The 10,342-nt window shown below is 38.8% G+C and overlaps 1 pseudogene; it reads left to right on the top strand.

Moving 5' to 3' along the window:
• Positions 1-8,891: 8,891 nt before the first annotated feature.
• On the top strand, positions 8,892-10,076 carry LOC472055 (HORMA domain-containing protein 1-like; annotated as a pseudogene).
• The last annotated feature ends 266 nt before the right edge of the window (positions 10,077-10,342 follow it).

Here is a 10,342-nt window from a genome sequence, read left to right as displayed (position 1 = left end):
ATAACACTTATGGATGGCTTCCAGCTTTGTTATGGAGAAAACAAGAAAAGTATTAGGAGAAAAAATTAAGAGTCACAACATATTGGAATGTTTATTTATTTTAAGATATCTTCTTGTAAAGGAACATAACTGGCAAATCCAACATCGCTCAGACTATGAGTTACCATGTTTTTAGTAGTTCCGAAGCTAAGTTATATTAAATATACAGAAACATACATGTACATGAATCTGAATAAACTCAGCCTCCCTCTCCCATTCTATTTTTTTTTAAACTTTTTGTTCTGATTTTCTCCATCACACAACCCTCATATATTTAACAGAGCTGTTGAATTTTAGAGTTGGAATGGAGTTTAAATTTCTTTCAACCAATGCAGAAATTCTAAAATAGTTCCAAGTTTTAAATTTTAACTCTTGATGGAAAAAAAAAAGTCAATATACACTCTCCTACATGCTTTTCTGAAGAACTGCATTTAATCCTGCCACAACTATATGACATGGGCATTACTACTCTCCCCATTTTTAAGATGTGGAGATAAGCTCAGAAACATTAAGAGATTGCTCAGTATCACACAAGCAGTAACCAAAAAGTGGGGATATGAACAGGATATGAAAAATCGCTGACTCCAGAAACTGTGATCTTAACCACAAAACCATATATCTCTCCAAATTAGAAAATGCTTTTAGGAATAGAGGGTTGTCTATTTAGAAATTTTATTAACAGCCACATATAAGAGAAGAAGATATATCTGCAAAGGCCCATAAACACTGATCATTCTGGCTTCAAACACAGGAGAGAAGAAGAGTCACTTCCCTAACTGAACCTGGTATTTCTAGGTGTACAGATACCCCTTTCCTGGAGATTCTGAATCCTAACATTACAATTGTATCTTAAGAATGTGGGCCGGGTGCGGTGGCTCACGCCTGTAATCCCAGCACTTTGGGAGGCCAAGGCGGGCGGATCACGAGGTCAGGAGATCGAGACCATCCTGGCTAACACTGTGAAAGCCCGTCTCTACTAAATAGAGAAAAGAATTAACCGGGCGTAGTGGTGGGCGCCTGTAGTCCTGGCTACTCGGGAGGCTGAGGCAGCAGAATGGCGTGAACCCGGGAGGCGGAGCTTGCAGTGAGCCGAGATTGCGCCACTGCACTCCAGCCTGGGAGACAGCGAGACTCCGTCTCAAAAAAAAAAAGAATGTGTTCAGCTGCTAATAGAGACCCCCTCCCCAAAACACTGGTTTAAGTAAGGCCTATTTGTTTCAAGCAGAGAAGACTTGAGTCAAGAGTCAGGCAGGCAAGCCTCCACAAGGACGTAAGGCCTAACTTTTTCCATTTGCCACTTTCACCTGCTTAGCATGTGTCATTCATCCTTACGGTCACAACAGTGGCAGCTATGTTTCCAGACATTATGTATGAAATTCCAGGTGAGAATAAGGGAAAAGCTCAAGGGAAAAATGGACTTTGCTTGTTATTCAGAAAGGGTGTCCTCCTGATGAATTTCTACCTGCAGCTTATTGGCCAGAACCATCTCATGACCAACCACAACTGCAAGTAAGGTAAGGAAAGTGAACTATTTTAGTTGAATATATTGGAAATAATTGAGAACCATGTAAACAAATGGGGAACAGACAGACAACCAGCAACGTCTACCATAGGCCACCTCCTAGATTACCCAAGTGACATACCTTAAATTCACAGATACAGAAGGTTGAATGTAAAAGGATAGAAAAAGACATGGTCATGCCAGTATCAGACAACATAGATTTTAAGGCTGAAAGCATTACTAGAGATTAAAGGGGCATTTCATAATGATAGAAGTTTCAACTCACCAGGATAATACAGCAATTCTAAACTTGTATGGATGAAATAATATGGGTTCAAAATATATAAAGCAAACACTGGACTACAAGAAGGATTTGACAAATTAACAATTACAGTGGAAGATTTAACATATCTTTCTTAGAAATAGAACAGTTGCTAATCATTAAGGTTTTCATCTCTTTCTTGTAGAAATTTCCTGAAAACAGAAAGTTAAGTCTACTACACACAAATATTCTGAAAATTTGGTAGCATTTGCTCTAACATTCCAACCTCAGCTGGCACATTGTCTATACCCCAGATCTAGCATGCAACTACCTGCCTGTAGTGTCTATCAAGAGTCACTGGCTTCCCAGGCTGTAAATGGCTGGGCCCTTTTTTCCTTGTAGTGCTCCTGGCATTGACTTTCGTTTTGGTTCTGGTTCTCAGATGAGAACAACAGTAGCTGGCTCTGATTAATTAAATTAAAAGGAGTTTATTTGGAGAGTATTGAGTTGCACACATTATTGAGGCAAGGGTTAGAGAACCAGGCCCAAAGCTAAGCATTTAGGAACAATGTACCAAACCATGCAAAATTGGTCTGATAATATTGATGCCACAGTGAACATCCTATTTGCTGGAACTTTTCTTTATTGTACTGCAATTTCCAACAGCATGATATCTCCTTTAGCTAGTAGTTGGTCTTAAAACCAATACTGCTCCATAAAGCCAACCAAATGGAAGCTGAGTTTTTTCTACCTCCTAAGTTACTCATTTCCAATTCAAAGTCTTAAGTGGGACCATTCTATTTTTCCTGCCTTTATCTTGGGGCTCTGGCACTGTTAGAGCCTGGAATTACTCAAACAAAGCAAGAACACTCAAAAGCAACTGACAAGTCGGAAAACATGACCAATGTCCCCTACACATAGAAATATTCCTTATGCTTGTCCCCTTGAAAGAGTTCAAGTTCCACAGATTGTGATTTCGAGGTGTAAGGACAGAATCATATTCAATGTCATCAGTCTGTTGGAATTGTGACCACAAAGTTAGCATTTATATAAAAATTAATACACAGATTTAAAAATTACACCTTTTATTTCTGGGGCAATTACTTTTGGGCAATGTCAGAGTATGATTTGTTGCAAGCAACAAATAAGCAAGCAATCAACTACACAAGCCTCAAACAAATAAAAAGATTTAACAGGGAATTTGATGACATTACGTAGTCTCTATCTTTGGGGAAGGGTTACAAGAATCTGAATTTTATTTAATCTCCTTTCCAGGACAAGTAGAAATCATTATATGGTATTGCTGATAGGGTTCACAGGCTATGTAGATGATTTTTTTGAAGGGCTCTCATGGATTCAGATGCAACAAAAACTGAAACAACCCAAACACATACATGTGCATGTATATGTGTTTTTGCAAGTGCATATACACACGCTAATTGACATAATAAGGACTGTTTCTGGGATTGTGGAAGAAGATGCACTCTGATTCAGCCTCCCTCAGAGGTCAAAAACGAATATGAAATAATTCTGACAGGCAAGTGGAACTATCCCCCTGAAGATAATTGCCAACATTCAGATGAACTTAAACCTTAATTTTCGTAGGGCAGTGGCAGATAGTAACGAGAGACAAAATTACTCAAGGTAGGGTCTCATAGGTGATTCTATCGGGTCTCATAGGTGTTTCTCCTGGCATAGAACTCCAAGGAGCTGAATAAAGAGGGCTAATAGAAAACAGATTACAAAATAACTAGTTGTATTAAAACTTAGCATTAGATTTATGGGAACTAAAGTTTTCTTAATAATTTAATAGGTCAGTACATAAGCATTGCAGATTGAATTCATATCATCTGGGTAGTTCAAAGAGGCTATTAATACTATTTTAGTTTAGAAGTGTACCAGGTTGGTAGCATCCTCAGGAACTTAAAAGAAGGAAATGAAAACAAGCCACCCAATAGCAAGCCAGGCCTCAAGGAATACTTGCAGAGAAAGTTCTGGTAAATGGAAGTTAATTGCCAAAATCACAAGCACCCAAGGAAACACAGCAATATGAATGAGCACCAGCAGAGTAAACAAATAAATAATTCAAACTAGCAAAACATTTAGATATTAGATTTATCAGTCACACTATAAAATGGCAACACTTAGCATTTTTAACATATATAGGCTTCAAAAGAGAGGATTAAAATACACCAAGGTGCTATAAAATTAACAAGCAACAAGCAGACTTTAAAAAGAACAAAGTAAAAATTTCAGAAAGGAAAAAATATTGAAATATAAATAATGGTTAGGTATGATGGATGATTAAATATGTCATGAGAAGATTAGTGAACTAGATGATGGATCTGAAGAATCTATTCAGAAAGTAACACAATCAGAAAAAGAGGAAATATGACAGAAAAGAGTTAGGTAGAACAGAGTAAAAAATTCTAATCTAATTTTAAAAGTTGGAGTTCTAGAAATAGAGGAATATGAATGAGGTAGAGGCAATATTTGAAAAAAAATTGAGAAATTTGATGATGTGATAAAAAAATCAATCTATAAAGTGGTGAACCTAAAACAGAATAAATAAAAATAAATGAACATCTCACTTATGTAATTTAAACTATGGAATGCTATAGATTAGCTGAAAAATCTTTAACAACTACATCAATCAAAATAGATTAAAGACTTAAATCTAAGACCCAAAACTATGAAAATACTAGAAGAAAACATTGGGGAATGCTTCAGGATGTTGGTTTGAGCAAATATTTTATTGGTAAGGTTTGAAAAGCACAGACAACAAAAGCAGAAATGGCATCACATCCTCTGCACAGCAAAGGAAACAATCAACAAAGTGAAGAGATATGAGAGAAAATATTTGCCAACTATCCAATTGACAATGGATTAATAAACAGAATATGTAAGGAACATAACTCAACAGCAAAATCAAATGACCCAATTAAATAATGGGCAAAATATCTGAATAGCCATTTCTTAAAAGAAGACCTACAAATGGCCAACAGGTATATAAGAAATACTCAACATCACTAATCATCAGGGAAATGAAAATCAAAACCATGATGAGATAATATTTCACTCCAGTTAGAATGGCTTTTATCAAAAAGATAAAAAATAACAAACGCTGGCAAAGATAAGGAGAAAGAAGAACACTCATATCCCATTATTAGTGGGAATGTAAATTAGTACAGCCACTATGCCGAAACAGTATGGAGGTTCCTCAAAAACCTCAAAATGAAACTACCTATGATCCAGCAATCCCTCTACTGGTTATACCTCAAAGAAAGAAAGGGAATCAGTATAGAGAAGAGATATCTGCACTCCTGTGTTTATTGCAACACTATTCACAATAGTCAAGATATGGAATCAGGAGGTAGAGCAAGATGGCAGAATAGAAAGCTCTGCCAATTGTACCTTCCACAAGGACACCAATTTAACAACTATCTACAGAAAAAAAAGCACTTAGTAAGAACCAAAGATCAGGTGAGCACTCACCGTACCTGCTTTTAACTTCATGTCACTCAAAGAGGCACGGAAGAGGTAGGAAAAACAGTCTTGACTTGTGGACCCCACCTCTTCCCATCCCCTTGGCAGCAGAGGCATGGTGCAGAGAGCATTTCTGTGCACTGGCAAGAGGGAGAGTGCAGTAATTGTGAGGCACTGAACTCAACACTACCTGTTACAGCAGAAAGCAAAACTGGACCAAACTCAGCTGACACCAGCCCACAGAGAGAGCATTAAACCAGCCCTAGCCAGAGGGGAACTGCCAACCCCAGTGGTCCAAACCTGAGTTCCCACAAACCTCGCTACCGTGGCTGAAGGTATTCTGGGGCCCTAAATAAACTTGAAAGGCAATCTAGGCCACAAGAACTGCAACTTCTATGCAAGTCCTAGTGCTGAACTGAGCCCAGAGCCAATGGACTGGGGGGACTTACTGAGTTACCAGCAGGGATGGCTAATGGAGTGCTGGCATCACTCCTCCCCTAACCCCAGGCTGCACAGCTCACAGCTCCAAAATAGGCCTCTTCCTTCTGCTTGAGGAGAGGAAAGGTAAAAATGGGAAGGACTTTGTCCTGCATCTTGGATACCAGCTCTGCTACAGTAGGATAGGGTGCCTGTAAAAGTAGTAAAGCCCCCTTTCCAGGCCCAAGCTCATGGATGACATTTCTACACACACCCTGGGCCAGAATGGAACATGTTGCCTTAAAGGGAAGAAACCAGTCATGGCAGGATTCATTACCTGCTAACTGAAGAGGCTTTGGGCCCTGAATAGCCAGCAATGATACCCAGGTACTACGTTGAGGGCATTGGGTGAAACTCTGAGACTTGCTGGCTTTAGGTGAGACTCAGCACATTTCCAACTATGGTTGCTATGGGGCTACACTCTTCTACATGAGAAAAGTGGAGGGTAAAGTAAAAGGGACTTTGTCTTGCAGAGCCACATGGGGGTAGAGCACCAAGTGAGCTTTTGAGGTCCCCAATTCCAGGACATGGCTCTTGGATGTCATTTCTGGGTCTGTCTTGGGCCAGAAGGAAGCCCACTGCTCTGAAGCCTAAGTCCTAGCCCGGACAGCATTTACCACAAGCTGACTGAAGAGTCATGGGACTTAAGAGAACATCAACCATAGTCTGGCAGTACACCCCATGGGCCTGTGGTGGCAACGGCCATGGGCAAGGCTCCTCTGCCTTCAGAAAGGAGAGGGAAGAGTGGGAAGGACTTTGTCTTGTGATTTGTGTGCTAGATTAACAGCAGTACAAGTAGAGTATCAGGTAGAGTTCTAAGGTTTTTGACTCTAGTTCCTGGTTCCCAGACAGCACCTCTGGACCTGCTCAGGGCCTGGGGGAACTCACTGCCCTGAAGAAAAAGACACAGGACTGGCTGGCTTTGCCATCTGCTGATTGTAGAAACCCAGGGTCTTGAACAAACATAGCCAGTAGCCAGGGAGTGGTTACAGTAGGCCTTGGGTGAGACCCAGTGCCATTCTGGCTTCAGGTCTGACCCAGCATAGTCCTAGTGGTGGTGGCCACAGTGGTGTGTGTGTCACTTCACCCCCAGCTTTACATGGCTCAAAACAGAGACAGAGATCCTGTTTGTTTGCCTAGCTAGAGAAATCAGAGAAAAGAAAGAAAGGGCATTCAAATTAGAATGAAAGAAGTCAAATTATCATTGTTACTTGTTTGCAGGTGATACAATCTTATGTTTGGAAAAACCTAAAGAATCCACCAAAAAACTGTTAGAACTGATAAACAAATTCAGTAAAGTTTCCAGGTACAAAATCAGCATACAGAAATCAGTAGCATTTCTATATGTGAAGAGTGAACAATCTGAAGAAGAAATAAAAAAAAATCCCATTATAGAGCTCTTTTACTTCTTTGGTTAATTCCTAGGTATTTAATTTTATGTGTGTACAAGACCCACATATAAGAGGAAAAAATCTAATAATCCAATCAAAACACAGGCAAAACATTTGAATAGACATTTCTCAAAAGAAGACATACAAATGGTAGACAGGCATATGAAGAAGTGTTCAACATCATTGATCCTCAGATATACACAAATCAAAACTACAATGAGACATTATCTCATGCCAGTTAAAATGGCTTATATTCAAAAGACAGACAAGGCTGGGCACAGTGGCTCATGCCTGTGATCCCAGCACTTTGGGAGGCCAAGGCAGGTGGATCACTTGAGCTTACAGGTTCAAGACCAGCCTAGGCAGCCCTGCCTCTACAAAAAAAAAAAAAAAAAAAAAATTCAACAATTAGTCAGGCGTGGTGGTGTCTGCATATAGTCCCAGCTACTTGGGAGACTGAGGTAGGAGGATGGCTTGAGCCCAAGAGGTGGAGGTTGCAGTGAGCAAAGATTATACCGCTGCACTCCGGCCTGAATGCTAGAGCCAGACTTTGTCTCAAAACAAACACCAAAAGACAGACAATAACAAGTGCTGGTGAGGAAGTGGAGAAAGGGGAACCCTTGTACACTGTTAGTGGGAATCTAAATTAGTACAACCACTATGGAGAACAGTTTGGATGTTGCTCAGAAATCTAAAACTAGAGCTGCCATTTGATCCAGGAATCCCACTGCTGGCTACATATCCAAAATAAAGGAAATTAGTATATCAAAGAGATATCTCCATTCCCATTTTTGTTGCAGCCCTTTTCATATTAGCCAAGATATGAAAGCAACCTGTGTCCAACAGATGAATGGAGAAGGAAAACATGGTACACATAAACAATGGAGTACTATTCAACCATAAAGAATGAGATCTTGTCATTTGCAGCCACATGAATGGAATGGAGGTCATCATGTTAAGTCAAACAAGCCAGGCACTGAAAGACAAACTTTATACATTCTCTCTTATTTGTGGGAATCTACAAATCAAAACAATTGAACTCATGGGGATAGAGAGTAAAAGAATACTTACAGGAGACCGGGAAGGGTAATGGAGGGTGTTGGGGAGGTGAAGATGGTGAATGGATACAAAAAATAGTTGGAAAGAGTGAATAAGACCTACTATTTGCTAGCACAACAGGGTGACTATAGTTAATAATAATTTAACTGTACATTTTCAGATAATTTAAAGAATATAATTGGATTTTTTTGTAACACAAAGGATAAATCCTTGAGAGGACAGATATCCCATTTTCCATGATGTGATTATTATGCATTGCATTCCTGCATCAAAACATCTTAGGTACCCAATAAATATATACACCTAGTGTGTATATATATAGTGCCCACAAAAATTAAAAATAAATAATTGAAATATTGGAATTAACCTAAGTGTCCATAGTGGATGAATGGATACAGAAAATGTGGTACAAAGAAAAGATAAATGTTTGAGGTGATGGATATCCCAATTACCCTGATTTGATCTTTACACATTGTATACAGGTATCAAAATATTACATGTACCCTCAAAATATATTGAAGAGGCTTCATTGTCTGGAGTAACATCCGAGGTTTGTTGTCTCACGACCATGGAGATCAAAGATGTGGACACACAAAGAGTGAGGTTAAGAGTGAGAATTTTCCGGCGCCTGCCCCTCAGACATAATTTTGAATTAAAGAAAATATTTTATCAGAAGATGGCCACTGCCCAGTTGCAGAGGACTTCCATGACTGCACTGGTATTTCTCAATAAGATACCACCTGAACACCAGTCTTTGGTGTTAGTGAAGAGTTTCCTCACAGTTTCAGTATCCTGTATCATGTATTTGAGAGGAATATTTCCAGCATGTGCTTATGGAACCAGATATCTAGATGATCTTTGTGTCAAAATACTGAGAGAAGATAAAAATTGCCCAGGATCTACACAGTTAGTGAAATGGATACTAGGATGTTACGATGCTTTACAGAAAAAAAAAATCTAAGCATGGCTGTTCTAGCTATATACACAAACCCAGAAGATCCTCAGACAATTTCAGAATGTTACCAATTCAAATTCAAATACACCAATAATGGACCACTTATGGACTTCATAAGTGAAAGCCAAAGCAATGAGTCTAGCATGTTATGTACTGACACCGAGAAAGCAAGCACTCTCCTAATTCGCAAGATTTATACCCTAATGCAAAATCTGGGGCCTTTACCTAATGTTTGTTTGAGCATGAAACGTTTTTACTATGATGAAGTTACACCCCCAGATTACCAGCCTCCTGGTTTTAAGGATGGTGATTGTGAAGGAGTTATATTTGAAGGGGAACCTATGTATTTAAATGTGGGCGAAGTCTCAACACCTTTTCCCACCTTCAAAGTAAAAGTGACCACTGAGAGAGAACGAATGGAAAATATTTATTCAACTATACTATCACCAAAACAAATAAAAACACGACTTCACAAAATCCTGAGGGACAAAGATGTAGAAGATGACCAGGCGCATTATACAAGTGATGATTTGGACATTGAAACTAAAATGGAAGAGCAGGAAAAAAAAAAACCCTCGATTTTCTGAACTCGGAGAACCAAGTTTAGTTTGTGAGGATGATGAAATTATGAGGTATAAAGAAAGTCCAGATCTTTCCATTTCTCATTCTCAGGTTGAGCAGTTAGTCAATAAAACATCGGAACTTGATATGTCTGAAAGCAAAACAAGAAGTGGAAAGTCTTTCAGAATAATGGCAAATGGAAATCAACCAGTAACATCTTCCAAAGAAATTCGGAAGAGAAGTCAACATGAATCTGGGAGAATAGTGCTCCATCACTCTCATTCTTCTAGTCAAGAGTCAGTACCAAAAAGGAGAAAGTTTAGTGAACCAAAGGAACATATATAAAAATTATTTTTCTTCTGTATGTTTGCAAAGTTTTTCTCAACATTTAAACTGAAGGACACTATATTATATTTCCCTAACTCTGAAAACGTATATGTAGTTTAAAGCAGTTTGTACACTAAAATTAAGTTCTTGGCTGACTGTCATACTGTGGTCCTTAATCTTGAAATGAATCCAGCAGAACTTTTGAATAAAAGCAAAAGTACAAATGTTTAAAAAAAAAAGAGTGTGAATTTAATAGGTGAAAAAAAGAGAATATCTCTCTGCTA

The sequence above is a fragment of the Pan troglodytes genome, chromosome 5 (genome assembly GCF_028858775.2).
Source record: "Pan troglodytes isolate AG18354 chromosome 5, NHGRI_mPanTro3-v2.0_pri, whole genome shotgun sequence".
NCBI lineage: Eukaryota > Metazoa > Chordata > Mammalia > Primates > Hominidae > Pan > Pan troglodytes.
The sequence above is the reverse complement of the archived record's forward strand: the minus strand, read 5'-3'. Positions and strand labels throughout refer to the sequence as shown.